We start from the raw sequence: 24,749 nt of genomic DNA, 5'->3' as shown, positions 1-24,749 counted from the left end.
AAATCCGCACACCTCTAAAGATATTCGCACTCCACCCACTAAAGCTACTAGCACTTAATGTTGTACTTTTCTGGTCTAGTTGACACATGTAAAGATATTCGCACTACACACTCACTATATGCTGGATATCCTGAAAACCCGACACTTGTAAAGGCTATTCGTACTTATCAAGCGTATTCTTGAAGCAACCAACACCCCTCTACTATAAAAGAAGGAGAGATCGAAGGAAGAAGGGGCCTTTCGTCCACACCTAATAGCTTATCACATAGAGCTTCCTTATGCTTTGAGTAATCCCAACAGTTTAATCCTTGCACAGTCTGTGTTATCTCTACAAACCTTGTACTCAACATCATCCTGCTTTTTATGATAAACCAACTAAGTCTTCTGTTCAACTTCGTCTACATCATTTATATCTTTTTGATATCTCTCGCATCTATTTAAATCCGCGACGTCTGCTTAAGCTTAAATCTGTGTTGTACGTCTGCTTAAGCTTAAATCCGTGTAATCCTGCTTAAATTGGGTATTGAAGAAAGAACAATTTGTTCTACCTAGCTTAGGAATAGGGAAGTCAAATGAAGCTTCTTGCTCTTCATGTAGTTCATATACGGAAATAGACCTCCACCTACCATTGTGCATATGCATACAAAATAATAATAATTTGCACTCTGTTGTAAGTTCACCACCTACAACAATGTTGCAACTATCCAGTAGCTCAGAAAATGAAAACGTCATACCAGTTCAGGTAGTTACGAGAGCACAAGCTCAAAAGAAAACTGATAAGAACCCACAGATAGAGAAAACAAAAACTGATGCCAGTCTAAAGACGCGGGTGAACTAAAGACGGATGCACCTAGTCAACAAAGCAAGAGAAAACGGAACAACTGGAAAGCTAGACAGTCTAGGATGAAAGCACATAGGGAATGAGATCATAAATACCTAGGTGAGAATCTTACCAAGCTGAAGAGAAGATGGCCATCCAGCATATTATAATCTCGGTAAACAGAAATCATGGGAGAGTACCTTACCACCCTTGCAGCTAGATGAAATGCATAGGGTGATCAAAAAATATTGGTTAAAGCCTTCAACCATACAAACTTGGAACAATTGGTTTCAAAGGGTGATAACATCATTCCAAAAGGTATGATCTACCCAAAGAAGTGGGGAGTGTTTGCTGATCATCATTTACTAACTCCCCTCTTAACCTTCCTCCCTAACCTCTCAATCTGCCAATCTTAGGGAATGTATATATAAAGCCTTATACTCACAAAAAACAAAACTAAAAAGTAAAAGAGCAAGAGCCACCAAACAAAAATCTGAAAACCTATAAGTTCTATACATAACACAAAATCATAAAAACACATTATGCACAAAGATACGATCTTTTGACACTATCCTTATAATATTTGTACTCTAACCATCATATATCTATGTGTACAAATATGGCTAGTACGATAGAGTCATCCACTCCTACCTTGGGTGAGAGGTACCCTCATTACTTTGCACAAGTGTTTCACATAGTCTACCCGGTGCTTGCATGTGAAAGGGATTTGGTAGATACACTAGCGTGTGAGAGGAATTTTGAGGAGTTAGAATGGCTGATACGTCTCTTGACCATGACTGATCCATACTTAGTAAAGGACATCTCTCCGATTGCACAAGACTACCCTCTTGACAAAGATGACTACAGGCATCTAGTGATGTTCTTAGTGAACATTTGTGCCTCTAATGATGAGAAAGAGTTACATGATTACAAGGATGGCACATATGGTCTCACGGATGATGACTTTGTTTATCTTGATGATGACAAGGATAGGGGTTTATCCCTAGGGTTCCCTCCCAATATCTATAATATCCTATTCCCTTGACTCTCTAGGGGAAGTGCAAATAATTAGGTTAGGGTTCCTTATGCTGTTTGATTATATTCAATAAGGGTTGTGCCTCTTCCCACTAATGTGCCTCCTAGAGGTATTTTGTGTTTTCTAGTGTGTACAGGAACATGTTGCTATTGTTAGGATATGGACCTTCATGGAATCTTTCTCTCGTTCACTCTTCAAATCAAGCGTGATATCAACACAAACAGGTATTTCTTGACCATTAGCATTGCCCCTTGTCTTTGTTTTGCCAGCCATGATTGTCTGCTTTAAATGTGATTGGTAGAAAAAAATTCTGCACATTTTCTTAGATTAAACATTAGAATCGATATAATTTTTTGTCATAATTCCTTGTCTAGGTTTCAAAATCAAGCAGTCTCACTGAGCTAGTTTGCTCAAGTTAGGAGTTAGAGATCTTCTATTAATACCATGGGAATCCTTCCTAATAATTAATGGTTACTTTAGGTTCTTAATCCAATTTAGGCAGCATTGGGTGCAATGTAATAGGGCTTTCTAGTGGGCTTAGTCCCTATTGACCTTTAGCTTAAGTATTATAAAGGGAGTTTACTAGTTTGATGAGCCTGGGGAGGGTAATAGTGTTATATGAGCCCCCAAAGTTACAAAATTAAAATGTTGAAAACAACAAACAAAATTTATAAAAAAAAATCAAAAGTGCCACAATGTAAAATCTTAAGCTAGAAGAGAAATGCCAACTTGATTTGGTACTTCACTCACATGTATCGCCTATGGTACTAGAGCCCTAGAGGTTCCCAATGTGGGCGATTTTCCTTGAAAAGCAAAACCCCCAAGGCATAAAAAATAAGCGCACACGTCAAAATTGAGTCAATGTGAAAATACTTTGGTGGGTCAAAGAAAAGAAAATAAGTCAGGTGATGATTTCATGAGCAATTCCTTTTATTGTAGCTTAACTACAAGGTCTTCTAGGTATAGCCTCTAGTCAGACCTCGAACATGAAATACTTGGCTCTCATGATTAAACAACTTAATTGACTAGAGAAAATTGAGATGCTTGCCCATGGTATTAATAGTTGACCTCTAGTGCCTTTCGACCATTAAGTTAGCGACCCCAGACATTGTTTAGTTTTTGACCTTTACAACTATTTATGCATTTCATTATATAACTATTTAATGTTTATTGTTGACAAATTGCTTATTATTCTGTTACCAATCAATTTGTCTGCTTTTAATTGCATACTATTTTTAAATGTATATGAGAATGCAGTTATTGTACCAATTTCCGTTGATTTTGAAGTGATTGGAGACGGGTAAGGACATTCAATCTCAGATGCTCTTCCACCTCGACAAACATACTTCATCTCAATAGCTTTCGAGGATGGAATCTACATCAGGGAGAGGGACATGTTAACCAACAAGTCAGAAAGTGGAGTGAATACTAGGCGAGTAGGAATGTTAGGGACTGCCCGACACTCCCTATTGCTTGGTGTTGACCTTGGTGTAATCAACGATGGAGACCCTTTCGGTGACGTGATTACAAGTCATGAAGTGGAGTCAATACTGAGAGAATAGGAAGCTTGGGGATTGTCCAACTCTCCCTATCACTTGGTGTTGACCTTGGTTTTAACGTCATTACATGCGACAGTGGAGTCAACACTGAGCGAATAAGAGGCTTGGTGACTGCCTAACGCTCCCTATCGCTTCATGATGACCTTGGAAAATGGGCATGCCCAGTTAGCATCCATGAATATCATCCTGTTTTGAGTCAGGGACCCGACTTGTCAGTTCTATAGGTGCTTGGGTGATTGCCGATGAGAGGCGAGAACACATCTCTCATTTGATACTATTTTTACTTTGACCAGCTACTGTGGGTGCCCATGTGTGAATGGGTTAAACTCTTATAAAAGGTCCATTTGAACTAAAAATCCTTATTTTGAAAGGTGTAAGCTAGGAAGTGCTCTTGCTCCATCTCTGTCTCCTTCTCCTTTGTGTGCTCATGGGTGTGTGTGTTTGCTTGAGAGAGAGTGAGAGAGAGAGAGAGAGTGTGATTGAGCATTGTGGTGACATTTGCAACGGTGAGGCGGTTGAGTGCAGTATCGACGATGACTCCTTCTTCTTTGCAACACAGGATCCTTCATGACGGAAGCATTGAATAGTGAGTGACACACCCCTGCCCCTTTGAGCTTGCTAGACTCTTCTAGTTGTGTGTTTGCAACCTTTCAAGGCTTGCACACAGTGCATAGGCAAGTTCCCAGTTTTGACCCATACAGCAAAGCGTACACCATTGGATAATCTTACCATATCATAGTACCTTGCCTTCATGTCAAAGGATAGCTTTGGGTTGTAGCACCTCTTCTTGGTCTTTGATTTTTGGGGGGTCTTCAATAATTGGTTCTTTTGGTGGCTCTCCTTTGTAGGGCTTAAGTAGGCTCACATGAAAAGCATTGTGTATGAGCCAATGATTGGTCAACTTGATTTGATAAGCCATCTCATTGATTGTCTTAAAGATTTGAAAAGGACCATAGTATTTTTTTGCTAGTTTAGCATTATACTTTTGGTGGCCCGTAGGGTTTTTTCCTATGGTTTGCCTCAATTGAGCTTAGGAAACCTGAGTAGGGCCCAATCATTTTCCTTGAATGTTAAGTCCCTTCTATGATTATCAGCAATAGCCTTCTTCCTTTGTTGAGATATGGACATAGCGTCCTTAATCTTTTCAAAAGATTCTTGTAGGTCACGGCTATACTCATCAGCAGCGTGAAGTTCTTCCCATGTACTTTAAGTAGCAAGGGACTTTTAGGTCTTCCCTCTATGAGCTCAAAATATGCCTTTCTCATAGTAGTATGGGTAGTATTATTGTACGCATACTCTACAAGGGGTAATTACTTCTCTCATTGTGACCGTTGATCTACTTCTGTAACATAAGTCTTTAGTAGATGGAGAATTGTAAAATTGGCTATCTCACTTTGGCCATCTGTTTGTGGGTGTGTGATAGGCCAAAGAGAAATTCAATCTTGTGCCTTGATTTTCAAAGAAACCTTTCAAAAAATTATTGGTCATTCTAGGATCTCAATTTGACACGATGGGTGTTGGAAATCCATGGTGTTTAAAAATCTGAGATATGAATAGAGTTGCCATTTGGTGTGCCTTATTAGTCTTTTTGACAGGAATAAAATGTGCTTGCTTACTAAACCTATTGCCTATTGTCCATACCCATATTCCCATGGATAGACTTGGGTAATACAAAGATAAAATCCATGGATATACTCTCCCATGGTGAATTAGGGATTGTCAATCGCTATAGTAATTCAGGTTGCTTCCCTCTATCATATTTGGTCTTTTGACATACGACACATTTGGATACATACTCTTGTATGTCCACTCTCACGGTAGGCCAATAGAAGTACATTTATACTCCTCGAAGTGTAGGTTGAATGCCTCTATGCCCTGCGAAGGGAGGAGCATGGGATTCATACATGACTTTGTCACAAAGGGAGTGGGTAACACATAACCTATTGTGTCAGGACAAGGGTAGGACCAGTCACGGCCAAGGGCCAAGATGGACATGTTGTCAAGGAGATCCCTATATTTAGCAGGCCAAGGGTCTATATAGGGCATGGCTGGGTGGAGATTAGCATGTTCAGTCCCCATGCCCTTTCACTGGTATCAGAGCTCAAGAAAGGAGGTGAGAGCTATGGAGGAAGGGGAAGGGCTCTCTCTCTTTGGCCTCTCTCCCTCTCTCTCAATCGCAGCATGAGGCAGGGTTCTCCCTCTCTCGCATGTTCTCTCTCTCTCTCTCTCTCTCTCTCTCTCTCTCTCTCTCTCTCTCTCTCTCTCTCTCTCTCTCTCTCTCTCTCTCTCTCTCTCTCATGAGAGTTTCCATGGTGGGCTCAAGAGGCTGATCAAGGCCGTGGGCAGGAGCCCTTAGTAGTCGAGGGCGGGAACGACGAGGATGCAGGGCCGTGGGAGTGGCGGCTTGCACACAAAGGGAACCCGTGGCGGACCTGCACCAAATGGGCTAAGCTCAGCATCCTTGGGTTTGCAAGAGGGAGGGGAGCAACTTTCGTTTCTGTTGCCTTTGCTCTCGAGGTCCAGATGACCCCCCCTTGCTGTGTTTGCCTCGGTGCAGGTCGCCATGAAATCGGCAGGGCAAGGTTATTTTTTTGTGTTTTTCTTTTCATCTTACTTTTTCACGATGGGCACCCAAGGGGCTGCACACACAGGCAGTCTTCCAAGGGGTCATCCCCTCGTAGTGCCACGCGCAATGCGGCATGCACGGTGTAGAGTGCGCATGTGATGGAGAAGGTAGAAAAGAAGACTACGCTCACACACTAACACACATCAAGACACACACACACAATCGTTACCCTGCAACAACCATTCAACGAGCTGCTCTTCTCTTCTTCTCTTTTTGAACTATTATCCAAAGTATATTTACAACATAGTATAGTCAGTGTCCAGCCGCCCATAGCACAATGGATATATTCTCTGACATCATATTCTTTAACACTCCCCCTCAAGCTCAGAGTGAGCTTGCATATGATGAATTCCCAATGCTTCACAAAAGTAGCAAAACTTCTCCTTTCCAAGATCTTTTGTGAATATATCCGCAACTTGATCATTTGTCTTCACTTACACCAAATCAATCTCATTTGCCAAAACGTTTTCTCTAATGAAGTGATAATGTACCTCAATGTGTTTAGTGCGAGCATGGTAAACTGGATTCTTTGCCAACATGATGCTGCTAATATTGTCACAATATATAATGAAACTGTCAAGATAGTCAAAACCAAAGTCTACCATAAGTACTCTCAACCATGACTCTTCACATGCTGCCAAAGCTGCTCCACGATATTCAGCTTCTGTGCTTGATAATGCTACATTTGATTGCTTCTTGCTACTCCAACTTATCATACCATTGCCAATGGAAAATTCATAACCACTTGTAGATCTTCTATCCATAAAATCTCCTGCCCAATCTGCATCTGTGTAACCATAAAGACAAAGCTTCCCATTCTTTTCATAAAACATTCCATAATTGACAGTGGCTTTCACATATCTCATAATTCGTCTCACTGCATCAAGATGACTTTTACATGGCTTTTGCATGAATTGACTCACAACACCCACTGCATAACTCAAATCTGGCCTTGTTATTGTCAAGTAAATAAGGCTTCCAACCATCTTGCGATACATAGTGACATCCTCAATGTAATGTCCATCATCAAACAACTTCACATTTTGATCAAGAGGTGTATCAACCGGTTTGCACGCTGTCATTCCATACTTCTCAAGAATATCCAACGCGTATTGTCTTTGTATCATCCAAATTCCTGATAATGTATTGACAATTTCAATTCCCAAGAAATATCTCAACTCACCAAGATCCTTCATGTTGAATTCTCTCAACAAAATCTTCTTGACATGCAAAATTTGCTCATCATGACTTCCAGCGAGAATCAAGTCATCAACATAGATAACAATAACGACGATCTCTCCATCAACATGATTCAAAAACAATGAGTGATCAGTAGTAGACTGTTTAAATCCAATCTTCTTTAAGAATCTGGTTATCTTTTTACACCAAGCTCTAGATGCTTGCTTCAAACCATACAATGCTTTCTTCAACTTACTCACATAATATGGAAACTCTGGATGTTGATAACCCTCTGGCTGTATCATATAAACTTCTTCTTCCAAGTCACCATTCAAGAATGCATTATCGACATCCATTTGCCGTAACTTCCAACCAAACATACTTGCCATTGCTATCACCAATCTGATTGCTTTCATCTTTGCAACTGGACTAAATGTCTCATCATAATCAAGACCTTTTGTTTGTGCATAACCTTTAGCAACAAGCCCTGCTTTGTATCTTTCCACACTACCATCTGACTTGCACTTGACTTTGTATACCCATTTTGAACCAATTGCATTCTTTCCACTTGGCAAGCGAACCAAATCCCAAGTGTCATTCTTCACAAGAGCATCCATCTCATCATCCATAGCTGACTCCCATTCTGATTTTCCAATTGCCTCTTGAAAACATGTAGGCTCTTTATGTTGCACACGTGAAACCATGTATGCATAATGTGTACGCATGTAACCATTGTATGTCAATCTATCAACTGGATAACGCACCCTCCCTGATCTTCTCAACTATGGTGCACTCTTCTCTTCAACTCTTGCATATGGGGGTACATATTTCTCAATATGCTTACTGCCAGGTGTCCTCAATTGTGGTAAACCATGCTCTTCATCGAGGCTTTCATCTCTAGAACTCTCTTTAACCACTTTCTTCTTGCCTTTCTCCTCTTGCTTCTTATCTCGCAAACACCACTCCATGGGTTGACACTTCCTGTACTCTCCTCTGCCATATATGGTCGTGAAATAGTTCTTGTTGATGGTCCTGGCTTATCAAAAACATGACGCACATTCTCTTGCTCTTCATACTCATCTTCTATCATCACTGGCTTTGGTTTATACCATGGTTCATGCTCACAAAATCTGACATCTCTACTGACATCAAATTGTCTTGTCGTAGGATCATAGCACTTGTAACCTTTCTTTTCAACTGGGTAGCCCAAGAATATACACTTCACTGCCTTTGGCTCCATCTTCTTTCTTGCTTCATTTGGCACATGAACATAGCAAACACATCCAAAAACTTTCATGTAGGAAACTGTTGGCTTGATCCCATAAAGTCTCTCATAAGGTGAAATTTCATGAATGGCAGCTGTTGGTGTTTGATTCATAATGTGTACTGCTGTATGAACTGCTTCAGCCCAATATGTTAATGGAATATTCATCTCATTCATCATGGCTCTTGCAATCTTTGCTATGACTCTATTCTTTCTCTCAGCAACTCCATTTTGTTGTGGTGTGTATCTGCAAGTAATCCGTCTTCTTATGCCTTGTTCACGTAAGTAATCATCAAAACTATGTGACATGTACTCTCCCCCTCCATCTGTACGTAGGCATTTAATTTGACAACCATTCTCTTTCTCAACCATAACTTTGAACTCCAAGAATACCTCAAATGCCTCTGACTTTGCCTTTAGAAAGTAAACCCATGTCATTCTGCTGTAATCATCCATGAATGTGATAAAATATCGACAACCATTTGGCGTAGCATGATCACAAGGTCCCCAAATATCTGAATGAACAATTTCCAAAGGACTTTGGCTAATTCTCCCCCTCTTTGGAAATGGTAAACGAGATTGCTTTCCAAATTGACAAGCTTCACAAACATGATCAAAATTCAATCTGCCAAACTTTGGTAATCCACGTACAATTTGATTTGATTGCATATGCTTTAGTCTTCTAAAATTGACATGAACAATCCTCTTATGCCATAACTCTGCCCAATTATCTTGAGTGGCTGATTTGTTTGCATACATACCACTGTGTAAACATGGATCTCCAGCTTCCAATGAGAACAAGCGACCTTTCTTTCTTCCACGTGCCAATATCTTGCCTGGTCTGCCTTTGTGAAACTCCTCTATGAAGCAGCCATAACGATTAAAACGGCCTTGCAACCCTTGATCTGCCATTTGTCCAACTGATGCTAAATTCTTTGTGATCGAAGGTACATATAGAACATCTTCCAATGTGTTGTATGTCCCGTCTTTTTCTAGCAATGGAAATGAACCAACATGTGTAATCCGATGCATAGTATCATCACCTGTAGCGACAAACTCATCCTCTTCTAATTTCTCTTTTCTGTCAAACCATTCACCATGATATGTCATATGATTTGTGGCACCACTATCTAAATACCAATCATCTGTATGATGTGGCTCCACCATGATTCCAACAACATGATCCATAGGAAATAAATGTCCACTCGATCTATTGTCATATATATTTTGATCATGAGGATTGTATCCAGCAAAGTTTCCTCCATGTCTGCCATAACCTCGGCCTCTTCCACCACGATCACAATTTTGATTTAGCCTTGTGTAACATTCTCTTTCAAAGTGACCATAAATGCCACATCTGTTACAACATCCATCTCTTTGAGGATGTACAAATCGTCCACCTCCATGTCCACGAGTTCGGGCTCTCCCCCTGCCTCTTTGGTTATAATCATTGTAACTTTGGCTTTGTTGGTTTTGCCATTGACCTCTTCCAGCATTGTTTCCACGACCATAGTTTCCTCTTCCACCTCTATTGTTTCCACGACCTCTAGAGTAAAAAACCTGATCTTTGGAATTGTTATTTGATGTAGAAGGACCTGACTTGCCTAACTTCACCTCTTCTTGCAAACAAAGGTTTACTAACTCTTCAAAATCAGGCATGTGTCCTCGAACACATATAGATGTATCCAATGACTTGTATTCCAGTCCCAAACCATTCAATGTCACTGAAACTAAGTCATCATCTGGAACTTCAACATTAATGCTTGCAAGATCTTCCTATATTTGCTTTATCTCTGTCACATAATCTGATATGGATCTATTTCCTCGCCATACACAATGTAACCTTTGCTTCAAGTGAACTTTTCGTGGTTCTGTATTGGAGCTGTTCATTCTTGCTAGTATCTCCCATGCTTCCTTTGGAGATTGAGCCTTCTTCACATGTGGTATAAAAAAGTCACTAATGCATAGTAAAATCCAATGCATCACTTTCCTTGAATTCTCGATCCACTTCTTGTAAGATTCTACTCCTGCTTGCCATGTTTTATGTGCTTCAACATTCTCTCTATTTGGTTCCAAACCAACCTCGGGACACTCTTGTTCACCTGTAATATAATCCCATAAACCTTTGCCCATGATAAAGTTCTCCATCCTGTAAGACCATATGCTGTAGTTCTCTCTGGTCAGCTTCTCTCCAACAATCTGTGTGACTTGAGTTAAACTCTTTGTCATCTTCACTCTCTCAATTTCTTCTAAAGGATTTTGACAAAATTTCGGCAGAGTTTCGTTTGTATTTGGACAATATCTCAAGTGACAATCTCAACCAAAGTGCTCATAAACACTGACAGAAAATCTCTCACTACCAAGGGAAAATCCACTGACTCACTACAGACTGACTCAATACTATGCATAAATTCTCTAAAATAATGTCCACATGGACCTGTATGCAAATGAAATCCATACGCTGTCATGTACCACATATCCATACATCCACCTTCTTCCCATAGTCGTAAACGACATATGAGGTCTTTCGCAGGGCCAGTCGGGGGTTCGCTCCAGTATCCACCTTGCCAAGGTACCAAAGCTCCCAAGGCAAAGCTTCAGAAAACCTCACTCGACCCTCACAAAGGCTGCAGTTTTCCAAAATACATTGACCGCATATCCATACATAACCACAAAGTACTCAATCTGACAATATAACCGCCTCAACTTCTTCCCACAACCTTTCTTACATAGGCGACTGTCCATAACGGACCCACAACAACCAAACATAATCTTCGATAACACAATATCATGATGCAAAAGCTCTATGTCGCTCTCCAAAACCTGTGTAAATGTTGAATTCTTCACCTGTAACCTGTAAATCTACTGTCGAGTGCAAAACTGGACATCTCCTATGCTTGTGTGAGCTGGCTGTTTGCTGTAGAAAATTACATATTTTGGCAAATCTGAGTATTCCAATGCGTCCGGAATGCCCAAAAACATAAAGATAGACTCCTGGATCACTGTATTCTGAGTTCGGGTGAGGGAGTTATGACCAAAAAACCTCTCTTTTTTACTGTTTTCCAGAGCTGCGAAAACCTGTGTATTGACTGTAGCTCCTTAAACTGAGCTCTGATACCACTTTGTAGAGTGCGCAGGTGATGGAGAAGGTAGGAAAGAAGACTACGTTCACACACTAACACACATCAAGACACACACACACACAATCGTTACCCTGCAACAACCATTCAAAGAGCTGCTCTTCTCTTCTTCTCTTTTTGAACTATTATCCAAAGTATATTTACAACATAGTATAGTCAGTGTCCAGCCGCCCATAGCACAATGGACATATTCTTTCACATCATATTCTTTAACACACGACATGCAAGACGGAGGACGAGAAAGGACAGTCGATCAGCCCTGGGTCGTTTCGACCCGGCAGACATGTTGGCTCAACCATCGCATGCATGGATTAGAAGGGAACTGCGTATTCAAACCATCACCATCCCAACATCACAGCCTTCAATTATGCTCACATGCATGGCTCAAAAGGAAGTCACGAACAGTCGGCCAAGCGTCGTTTCGAGCTCACCATTGCAAATCCATATGAGCTTAAGCATGCTCGGGCTATGTGCCTTCGATTTTTTTGCTTGATAGCACCTTTCCATTGCTGATTCGCCATGCGGAGTGCGGTCCACTATCAATATCATCTTCGCCTATCCAAGGTATAATTTGACACGATTATTGTGGAACACTTTGGCTACGTTGACATCAATTTGACGATTGTCTCCGATACAATCGGCTATCCAAGAGATAAAGTATTAAAGTATTTAAGCGGCATTGGTATCTGCTGCAACTCCTTCGACATATTGCGAGGTATTTTGGACAATCTGGTAAAAAATCAGCGATTTTTGTTAAAGTTTTCTTTGGTTCAGACAAAGATCTCTTTCTCATGTTTCGGACAGCTGACAGTGGCAAAAAATACCTCAATTACTTATCAACCTGCTAAACTCTTTGACGTGGTCGTTAGCTGCACATTGTCAAGGATGACATATTCGACATGGTCGATTCAATTTTGCCACGATATATGTTCGTCGATAACAACATTTGTTGGCTACACATTACTTATGTGACACACGGCTTTAATTTATGCATTTTGCATTACGACTTCCCAAGATTGGCATATGCTATGAGCATACAAACTTGGAAAGGAATAGGCAATGTGTTTGCAGGTTCTTTCCTATTGCAGGTTAATTCATTATGTACCAGACGGGTGTGTAGGGTATACGCGGGCGTCTGTGCAGATATGGCTATGAGCCATTTCAAAATGAGTTTTTCCTTCCAAATTTCATGAAAACTGGTTGCAGTAACAATCCCAGGTTAGCCAAGTTTAAGTTTTTCTTGTCTTTCCATGTTTACACTTTACTTGGCAATTACTGTCATTGTGCAAAGCAAAGTGATTTGGAAATTTTATATGAAGCAATACTTCTCCCTTGTGCCAAGGTACTGCCCAATGACTTGGCATCACGGGTAGTGGCACACAAGTTTGGGGAACTACCACAATGGGAATACCAGCTCACAGAATCCTTACCTGTCTAAACTATGCAAGGAACTTATGGTTTTGGTTCTCACGGTTAAGGCCATCACTCTCCAAGGGCTTACAATTCTGCATGCAAGGCATGCTAATGAGGTGGATTCAATACTACCATTTCATGCATTATGCTTTCGCTATCACACTCGCAACTCTGTCAAGGACAAATTAAGTATAGATTGTTCAATATGATTGTTGGTTGCTATCAACACACAACAACACTAAAAGGAGCCTAATTCTAGGACTTATTTCACGGGAAATCACGACCCCTGCAAGGTAGGTGGATCGGAATGAGTTTTATGTTTTTCTGTTACCTCTCTCGATGAGAGAGTCATACCGGAACACTGGTGAATGCTTATACGAGAAGCTGCAAGTCAGGCATAAGATGCGTAAGAGCACATAGCTTGGGCACACACTCTAAAAACTTAAGGAAAGTTCCTCATCCCAGCATGCTCTTCATTTCGTTCTCTATCTCTCTCTCTAAGAAAAAAATAAAAATCTTCTGGAAGTTTTTGATACATGTTTTGCTCGTGAGTCAGCTTGAGCCAAGGTGCTCTAACTCACAGCTAGCATGTGGCTAAGATGCTACTCAAATTAGTCTTCATCGGTTCGTCGATTGAACACTATTTTGCATAAGGACTATGAGCCAAACATGCTAAGAGCTGTTGTCAGGCCAAGGGTAAGACCCAACTATTGGTATTCTTTGGGTGATTGTTTTCAAGATCTACCCAAGGAAGTACACATTGACATTAATGGACAAGCAAGAGTCTTGTCATTCCGGATTTTTAGGGTGTCATTTTTGCACTACATGTTTTCAGTGCGACACTCAAGTTGAGTTTTTGATCATCTTCAACTCACAGCAATTGATCTCTACAAGAAAGTATAGATGCAGCAATCAGAAAGCATGGCTGTCCATAAGAGCTTGGCAGTTCACTTGTGTGGGTATCCTGCTCTCTCTATAGCACTACGGAGTGTCTATGGACATACTGTTTTGGGGTAAGACCCGGCGGGTGATTGCTACATCACCCCATAGGCATTAAGGATCATAGTTTGATGTGCATTGTGGATCACAGTTGATCTCTCCTAGTTATACTTTCAAGGAAATAATTGTGTAATGTACCACGCGGTAGCGGACGAACACACTTTTCAAGTTGATTCCAATCATTCTGTACACGATTGACTATGTTGGTTACTGTTATCTGCTAGTTGAGCAGTTTCTCCAAAGAGTCTTACCAAGGGGTTTGACTACGTAGATTCTAATCCAAGGGCTTGGATTGCAAAGGCAACACTCAGGGTTCCCTGTGCAATGTTGTTTGTTTTTCAGGCAGGGGACGTACTCCTCTCCATTTGAATACGGGTAAGTGAACATTACGTTCAAATCTCCACGTATGCATCTATTGATTTGGTGTTATTTCACTTTTAGTATGATTTTCTTGGTTTTTCAAGACGTATAAGTACGCTTGAATGTCACAGAGCCATGCCAAGGGCATGTCGACACAAAGTATTTTGGGACAAGTGTCCAATCTATCTTTCTGCCTTATATTGTTACGAGCCTACTTGTAGGGTTCAATTTGGAACAGGTTGTCACATGGGATACAACATGGTCTAGGAACTCAAGGAGTTTAGTTTATCCAGTGTGGAGAAATGAATGAGGGTCCCTCTCACTCTTGTCGCAGAGTGTTTAGAGCTACCTTCACACACAAGTACATCTTGTACTTGACGGATGTTCTTTTTTATACATCCTCACATGAGACATATTACACATGTGGAGAATATGAGTCTCTGGACTGACACTGGCGCATTATTTCAATTATGTGTCACAAAAAATTCCAACTAGGTGCTGGTCAAATCTATTTTCTATACCATTTTCAACACGATGTATCAGGAGAAATTTTAGTGGAAAAAAATTATTGGATACTTAGAATGACTTGTTCACATACAAGTACTACTAAAAAACATTACAGATGGTTGTTTATACATATAGCAAGGCTCTAAGTTGTTAATGAAACAGTTTCATTGATTGTACCTAGAAGTGATCCATGTTTCACTTTCTATTATGGTTCAGACGTTTTAGCAAGGCTGGCACAAGATTGCAACTGAAAGTATTTAGTTTCTTTTCAGACCTATTTTCATTCCTTTGTCATGTGTGCTAGGTGCATCACATTAGCCATAAGTATTGGCAAGAATCACCATGGATATACAGGTTCGGATCTATTTTTTTCTAAATGCATGCACACTGGGTGTTATGGGCCCTAGTGTTTAGTAAAAGCTGATTTGGAACGGCATGCGTATTCATCCAGTTGTTGCTTATGAAGCATTTTTACGCTCTATGAGCAGTATCTCTATGAGATTACTTTTGGGTCTACTAATCCCAATAGTGGTCATGGCTCGGTTTGGGTGTTTGTGGATTTCTCAAGTTAACCACGATGGTTATTCCGGACATTGTTGATTCCTCAACAATGTTACACGATATTGTGATTCCCATTTGGGACGACTGTCTGTAAACCGTGAGGGAACATACCTCCGTACTGTCAGTTATCCAAGGGGATACACAGATTACAAAGTGTAATCTGGTGGTGAAGGATATGCAAAGTGCGTACGTTAGCACCAAGCGATCCAATCAGTAAGCCTTTATTGCTCTACTTAAAGTTTGCTTACTATGAGTTAAAGCATGTTTGCGACTAGGCGTAGTCTCTTCATGTATAACTCAGGTTCTCAACCTTGAACCCTTGTTAGGGTGGGGTTGTTTACTGATGATGAAATTTGGGAACAAGTCAGGGACTTAAACTTGGCTGATGAGTTATGTCAGTAAGTTACTTTCATGGAAAGTGACAAGAGGTACTCTTTTTGGTACATCTTTGTTGTGATAAACTCGTTTACCACGCTCATGAGTGTTGTAAATGGAGTCTACACACTATGTTTGGACAGGAACCGGTACCATCAGATGGTTATAAATGGACAACAATGTAGAAAAACAAGATGTTACTCTTTGTTTCATTGAACCTCCTACTGAACCGGGTTCCGATCAAATGAACCATTGGATCCACGAGGGATGTTACGGTAGAAAACATTAATGTTCTTATGAAGATACCACCACTTGTGTTTTTGCGGACAAAAACGCTTCTCCAAGGTGGAGTAATGTCAGGACAAGGGTAGGACCAGTCACGGCTAAGGGCCAAGATGGACATGCAGTCAAGGGGGTCCCTATGTTTAGCAGGCCAAGGGTCTATATAGGGCATGGCTGGGTGGAGATTAGCATGTTCAGTCCCCATGCCCTTTCATATTGTCATGAAAAAGATAACCATCCTGCAAGGTGAATAGTTATTCCTTCTTCTTTAATGCAAGGGCTGTCGTTATATCTTTAAAGGCAGGGTCAGTAGCATACTCATCTATCCTAGAAGATAGATCATTGTGAGTTGCTATAGACACCACATTAACTCTTGGTCGTTGCATGAAAGGGCATTGGCCACTTGATTGTGCTTACTAGCAATGTGAGCAATATGAAAATAAAATTGCGAAAGAAAATTTACCCACCTCATTTTTTGTCAGAAAGCTTGGTTTACGTCATGAAGTACTTAAAACTTTGGCGGTCCATTCACAAAATAAATGGAGTCGCCAAAAGATTGTGCTTCCATTTGTCTAGGGCATGTAGAGCAACTAAAAGCTCCCGTTCATCCGTATTGAGCCTTCAGCTCTCATATGCTATGGAATGCCCTTCATGAAGTAAGATTGCTCCAAGACAATCACCACAAGCATCACATTGGACCTCAAATGGCTTTGAGAGATCCAAAAGAATAAACACCGGTTGGGAGGTAAGCTTCTCTTGGAGCTTGTCAAAATAATTTTTCTCTTTAGCAGTCCATGAGTACTTAACGTTCTTCTTTGTTAAGTCATGTAATGGTCCTTCTATTTGAGAGAATTTGGCTATTAAGCATCTAAAGTATGCACAGATACCAATAAAGCTTCTTAGCTCATGTAGATTCCTTGGATTAGGCCATCCTTTTATTGCCTCCAATTTTAATGGATCCATACGGATACCATCTTGGGAGATAATGTGACCTAAGTATTGAATCTCTTGAAGGAAAAATTCACTCTTCTTTTGATTGATACATGTTCTCCCTCAAAGCTTGAAAAATTACTTGGATGCTGCTTGTGCTCCTCCAAAGACTTGGAGTAGATGATGATATCAGCAAAAAACACTCTAGTGAATTTGTGATAGGGTCTAAATATTTTCTCCATCAAACAACTGAAGGTGGCCGGTGCATTAGTCAAGCCAAAAGGCATGACTAGATATATACAAAACGCGGTCTTTACGATATCTTCATTCACTATCATTATTTGATGATAGCCACTTTTTAGGTCAATCCTACTGAAGTAGGTTGAACGTTGTAGCTTATCAAACAGATCTTCTATCCATGGTATGGAAATTTATTTTTGATAGTGATATTGTTTAGTGCTTGATAGTCCACACACATGCTGTATGTACCATCTTTCTTTTGCACTAAAAGGACTGGAGAACAAAAGGGAGAGGAAATAGGCCTCACCATCCCTTTGTCTACTAATTCTTGTACTTGCCTCATGATATCCTCTTGTTGAGCTTGGTAAACTTGATAAGGAGGTTCGTTAGTCGGTGAGATTCTTGTAGGAGTTCAATTTGATGGTCATCATCCCCTCGTTTTGGAGATAATTCAATAGGGATATCATTAAAAAACACATCTTGGAATCCATGTAAAAAATTAGACAAGTCTAATTCTTCTTGATTCCTAACACTTTTCTTTGTTAACATTAGCATCATCCAGAGACTCTTTGACAAAAATCATGTACATAGAAAGTGAGCTTCTCATTGACTTATCAAAAGCAGGTGAATTTACAAGTGGTATAGTACAACCGGACTCATGAGCATCTATATACATGCTCTTTTCCCTATAGGTGGAGTAGATTCTCCTTTCATGGAATTTCATGTTGACAGCCATGTGATTGAACCATGGTGCCCCTAGGATAACAGCCTCTTGTTGGAGAGGAGAGATAAAAAAGTCTTCTTTTGTCGACGTAGCTTTGGACAATGAAACCTCAACTTCCCAATCAAGGGAGTAATGGAGGCTTGTTGTCCCTTGAAAGCTGCATCGACAATTACAGTATCTCCCATCTCAAAAGCTTGAATGCCCAACTTAGTGGCCAACTCCATTGATATGAAGTTGTGAGTAGATCTAGGGTCAAACAAGATGAAGGAATCATGGTCCCTTACCTTGGCCCAAGCATAGGAGAGAGGTGATCATTTGCAATGTGCATCCTCTTTTGGAGCTTTGTGGAAGCTCTAGGATTCTCATTGCGGGCATTTCTCTTGGGGCAAAAAGCTTCAAGATCTTCAGAAGAGAGTTTATTTTTACCTTTGTAAACTCCCTTCTCCTTGGACCGATTCTTCTTGTTGTTGTTGTTGGAATTTCCATGGGGAGCATTTTGGGCATTGTTTTTCCCCTTTGTATCACTTTTGTCTTTGCTTTCCATGGGCTTGGCATTCCTTCTAGACCCTTGTTGGAAATTGATGTACGAAGTGGATTACTTTGGTGATAGAACCAGGCCATTGGGAGTTGACGTACTCGGCCATCTCTTCAGGTAGTAAAAAACACTTGAGAAAACAACCAATAGAAATTAATCTCTCTAGAAGACTATAGGACAGCCTACCAGGGGGTCAAATGAGCATTCAGCAGCCCAATGGCTTGCCTGATTTCTATTGGCCAGAAGACTAAGAGGTCCAATGAGAGTTTAATTGAATTATTTAAATACCTATCACTCTCACAAAAGCAGAAAGGGGGACACATGTCACAAGGCTAGCAATTATGCTTCTAATTTCCTATTGGCTAAAAAGCTTGGCATGAGCCAAGGAGGGGTGAGCAAGAAGAAATAGCAAGAGGGGTCGACCAAGAGAGAGAGGGGGCTGATTTTTGCAAGGCATTATCACACACACCCTCACAAAAACTCATGTGTGAAGTAAAGAAGACTATCTCCTTATCAAGATTTAATAGAAAGCTCATCATCTACTCCAAGATTTTGAGAAGGGATGCCTACACCAATAACTCTTGGCTGTGATGAAAATCCAACCTAGATCCAAGCTCCAATGCATGCTCATATCCTCTACCATGCTAATTACTAAGCTATGCTAAGCTATTAAGAGTGATTATGTGAGGAGACGTACTTATTTCTCGTAAGAATACTTCTTCTTCCTCTCGATGTACTCTCATACCCCGCGAGCGCTCACCATCTTTGAAGGTGTGTCAGGTCTTGGGTCTGAGGACGTGAGGGAATTGATGTTGTGTTTTCAAGTGTAAGCTTCATTTTTGAAGCCTCCATCTTCATTGCACCAGCAAGTTATTGAAGGAACACAAAGTATTGTATTGTAAACTGTCTCCCTTGATGGCAAAACCTATAATACAAATCCTTTTGGAGGGGGGACTGGCTCCATGTAAATCCGGTCCTCAATTGTTGTCAATAGCTTAATTTCTCTCTCTTTTTGAAGTATTGTTCATGCCTATCTAGCTAGGTGTTATTCTTTTGTTTCTCTCTCCATCCAAGCACTCTTGCTATGATCATTAGGAGTCTATTCTTTATGAAATGCTCACTATGTCTAAGTTATTTTCCACTATACATAAGTTACTAGACCATTATGTTACAATCTTCATTACTATGTTATTATGCTATGCTAAGAAATAAGAGTGATGATAAGTAAGTAACTATTTCTTTCTCCTATGAATGTGTCTTCTTCCTCTTCCGTACCCTCATTCCCCACTAGCTCTCTCCACCTTTGAAGGTGTTTGAGGCCTTGCGACTGAGGCCTGTAAAGAATGAGGATGCAAGAGAGCTACACAAGACAAGCACAAAGCACACAGAGATGGAAAGCTTCTTCTTCTTGTTCACAGAAAAGAGAGTACAAAATGACTAAGTGCTAAAGCTGAAAAATAGCACATATGTACATGCGGTCACTAAGTGTGAACTCGCTAGAAGCGTACTAGGCTGGCACTATATGTGTAGTCCAGCTGTAGAATCACTGGCAAAGATCCTCCGTGGCGGTCACCTAATGCGACAGTGAGTAAATGCCGTAAGCGGCCAAGACCCGTAGTGGATGCCAGCTCAAGGTGTAGATCTCGACATCTCAACACTCCCCCTCGAGCTCTGCATGTCGCAGAGTCCAAGCATAGTCCGGAAACGTCGAAGCTTCTCAGCTCCGAGGGCCTTGGTAAAGATATCCGCTATCTGCTCCTCTGTGCTGACGTAGACCAAGTCGATGTCGCCTGCCAACACTCACTCTCGAACGTAGTGGTAATGGACCTCTATGTGTTTGGTCCTGGCATGGAAGACTGGGTTCCTAGCCAACTGCATGCTGCTGAGGTTGTCACATTGAATGACAATCTACTGGTCCACCTGCACTCCCAAGTCCTCAAGTAATGTGCGTAGCCAAGCTACCTCGCACGCCGCAACTGCTGCACCTCTGTACTCGGCCTCTGTGCTCGATAAAGCAACCGTAGGCTGCTTTTTGCTGCTCCAAGTAACAGCAGCACTCCCAAAAGAGAACATGAAGCCACTCGTAGATCTCCTATTGACGGGAGCAAAGAGAACCCCGAACCCCGACGGCCTCTAAAACACCGGGGACCGAATGGCGCGCCTCGAGCCTGTCATGGTAAAGCAAACAGGGGGCACCACCTAGCTTCAGCGGCTAGGACGCAAACAACACACCACCATAACAAAGTTTTCATCCAAGAGAGATGGATGCTTGGGAGTAATGATGAAGAGGAAAGGGAATGAGATCAAGTGAGAGAGAGAGAGGGTGAGGGAGGGGGTATAGCGGCTTAGTACTTAGGCACCACAAAAGGATGGCGAATCCGCACACCCTTCACACATACACAAGCTCACTCCAAACACAAGACTAGGTGGCAATTCCGCACACCTCACATGGGCAAAACATTGCAAGAAAACATACTCACAAAACCTCAAGCTTTATTTAGAGAATAAGGCGATGAAATGGGGAGCATAGGGTAGGGGAATGAGAAGGGAGAGCCTGGTAGAGCACATGGCGGATAGGTGGGAGTTGATGGCGAAGACTCGCACGAGGGTTATGGCCATCATCCTTCATTTAGTTTCCCTTCATCTTCCATAGCCCAAGGGTGTAGAGGTCATGCTCAAGACGAGCATGGTGATTGCGGTGATGGTGATGGTGTGGGTGTGTGTGTGTGCACTAGGCACACACAATGCATAGTGTACTCTTTGGTGATGGTGTGTGTGTTTAGTGTGATGGTGACCCCTCTTTATATAGGGGAGGAGGGGGGAGAAATTCTAGAATTTAGAAATGAAGAAATCATTATCTACATAGGCCATGTGACTGTGAGCCCCACTTGTCTGGCTGTGTGTATATGTGCCAGAACAGCAGTCTCATGAGAGAGAGACTAAGAGAGAGAGATGGGTTGATGAAAAAAAGTGAGAGTTGACATGGAGAATAAAGTAATTACAAGAGGGGAGAGAGGGGAGTGTGTTTAGAGGTGAATCTGTGTGCAGATGTGTGTGAACACAAGAAAAATCAGGTAACCACCGGGTGGGGATGGGTCTGTGGGCACCTTTTTCAGTGAAACTGAGTGTGTGTGAGTGTGGGGGAGGTTATTTAGCTACAAGACAAGAGACATGGCGCCCTTTAGAGAGAGAGGGGGGTAGTTGGGTCATGGGATATGATAGGAGAGAGAAAGAGGGGGTGGGGTATACTATTTTGGAAGATAGGGTAAGTTGCATGTGAGTTAGGGCGCATTATTGGTGAGAGGTGGGGTAGCTTGAGGGGAGAGAGAAAGGAGAAAGGACAAGGGGAAGAGAGAGGGGGTTGACCTTTTGAGTGGAGGAGAGGAAAAGGGACACCCGGCGGGGCAACAGTGAAGAAAAAAGAAGGCAAGGTGGGGATGGGCTACCCCACAGGCATGAGGTGGCCTATTTACCTTTCTTATATATTTACATAATCATACTTTATTTTTTTCTTACTTTTTCCAATGCCTTTTATCACTCCCTCCCTAAGTGGGGGTTTTCATGGGGTGGGGACGAGAGAAGAGGGGTATGGGAGCTTGGCTTGTGAAAAGCCCCCATCATTACCCCTCCCCTTTTGGCTAGAGGCATTCATGTCTCTAGCTCATCTATTTGATCATTATCGTCAGAGGTGGCGGCTGATGGTGTGTCCTCATCTGGAATGTCAATTGGTGGAGCCTGGTCAAATCGAAGAAAATAAGGTTTAAGTCGCCAACCATTTACCCTGGTTTTATGAAGTTTTCCATCAGCCTCCATAAGCTGGTAGCTTCCATTGGCATACTTTTTCGTGACGATGAAAGGACCTTCCCGTCGGAGTAGGAGTTTCTTATCCTTGCGCGTGTCGAAGCGATTGTCATAGCGGAGCACCAACATTCCTTTCTTCAATTCTTTTTTCCGGAGATGCTCGTTAAAGCTAAGCCGTCTATGCTCTACTTGTGCTGCATAATAATTTATTGCTTCTTCTCTGTCCAGCTGCAGTCTTTCCAAGTTGATGATGTGATCTCTCAAATGCATGTTGGGCTGTTGAAGCTGGCTTGCCATTACTCTGAGACTTTGTAGTTGCACTTCAATGGGCAAGATTGCTTCCTTACCAAATACTAGATGATACGGTGTGAATCCCAAGGATGTACGAAATGAAGTTCTGTAGGCCCATAAAGCTGGTAGTAGATACTTATCCCAGTCTCCAGGATGATTGTTTACCTGCTTGGTAATAATTTTAGAAACCATTTCATTTACCTTTTCAACTAGGCCATTACATTGAGGGTAATATGGTGAAGAGTGCCTCCTTGTAATGCCGAGTTTCTGCATTAATTCTCCTACCAAGTCTGCTCTGAAACCTGGCCCTCTATCAGAGATGATCTCTAAAGGTGTGCCAAACCTACAGCATATGTGCTCGTAGATAAATTTAGCTACCTCTACTGCTGTGATTCTAGTGGTGGCTGTAGCCTCTGCCCATCTAGTCATGTAGTCGACCCCCATGATAATGTAGAATTTTCCTGAGTTGGCCCTAGGTAATGGCCCAATGGCATCGATACCCCATTTTTCAAATGGGCCATATGAGAGAATAGGTGTCTGTGGTTCAGGCATAAGTGACCTAGTGCCGGCCTTTTGACACAACTTACACGTTTTGCATCACGGTTGAGGCTAGGCCATATGAAGCCTACCTGCAAGATTTTCCTACTTGTTATGTCTAGGGCAAAGTGACCACCACAAACCCCGTCGTGACAGCTAGCAATTTTTCCCGTGATTTCGTGAGAGAGAGGGACCTTCCTAAGTATTTGGTCCTTACCCTTACAGTACAAACCATCATTGATGAGTCGATACCTTGTGGCCTTCCGCATCAGCCATTGCTTCTGTCCCTTTGTTAAATCTGATGGGCGTTCCCCTGTTTCCAAAAAATGCATGATGTCAGGCAAGGCATCACTGCCTTGAAATAGAGGGAGCTTTAGTTTTATTGTTCCAACCACCACTTCCTGTAGTCTTTCACTTGCTAGGGCATCTGCTTCTTGGTTTTGAGCCCTTGGGATATGGTGTATTTGAACTTCTTCAAACTTACCCAACAAGGTTTTTACACCACTTAAGTGAGTCCTTAAACTAGGATTCTTGCATGTCCATGCTCCATTTACTTGCCTTACCAGAAGTAGAGCATCCCCAAATACATTAAGGCATTGTACACCTTGCGAGACGCACCATTGTAGACCCTTGGTTAGTGCTGCATACTCAGCTTCATTGTTAGAATGTGAATCTAACAATTGGCCCAACGAAAATACCTTTGTCCCTTTGTCGTCAAAGACCACTATGCCTGCAGCTGCTTTGTCGGGCGCTCGCTTGTAGGCTCCATCAAAGTAGAGAGAGTATGCTCCTTCTACCATCGGTGGTACTGGAGGTAATCGGACTTCTCCTTCCTTAGATTTCTTCTCCTTCCTTTCAAAGACTTGGTAGGTCATGAGTCCCCCCAAACTTGCCCTTGTCGTGCTTTCTACCTGTACCGTGTAGTCAAACTCTTGCAGACGAACTAGCCATTTAGTAATTCTAGCAGACACATCCATGTGTTGTACAACATAGGGAAATATTTCATCCGTGGTTAGAATCACAAATTGCTTAGGTAGCAAATATGACCTAAACTTTGTAGTTGCAAATCTAAGAGCTAGGACTAAGTGTTCCACATGGGTGAAACCTTTCTCTCCTGCTGTCATCATTCGACTAGAGAAGTAGATTGGCCTCATGAAAGATGTCGTCGTATCCTTTTGGAGTAGCACAGCCCCCAATGAGTCATCACCATCACTTGAGGTGACATAGAATTTTTCATCCCACTTAGGTGGTGAGATAGTTGGCAGAGTGGCTAAGACCTCCTTTACCTTGTTGTAGTGATGTTCACTTTCCTCATCCCAAGTGAAAGTTGATCTTTGAGTGAGTTGTTGCAGTGGTAGAACAAGTTGTGATAGTAGATGTATGAATCTACTTAAGTACCTCACCTTCTGTAGAAAAGAGACCAGTTGACGTGCGGTCGTTGGTGAAGGTAGGTCTATGAGTGCGGACACCTTACTTGGGTCGGCGTTGATACCTCTTGCTGAAATTTCATGGCCTAGTAGAATGACTTTACTCTCCCCAATGTGACATTTATCCACATTTAATTGCCCGC

The sequence above is a fragment of the Adiantum capillus-veneris genome, chromosome 15 (genome assembly GCF_014529385.1).
Source record: "Adiantum capillus-veneris isolate H3 chromosome 15, ASM1452938v2, whole genome shotgun sequence".
Lineage (NCBI taxonomy): Eukaryota > Viridiplantae > Streptophyta > Polypodiopsida > Polypodiales > Pteridaceae > Adiantum > Adiantum capillus-veneris.
Note: the sequence above shows the minus strand (reverse complement) of the source record.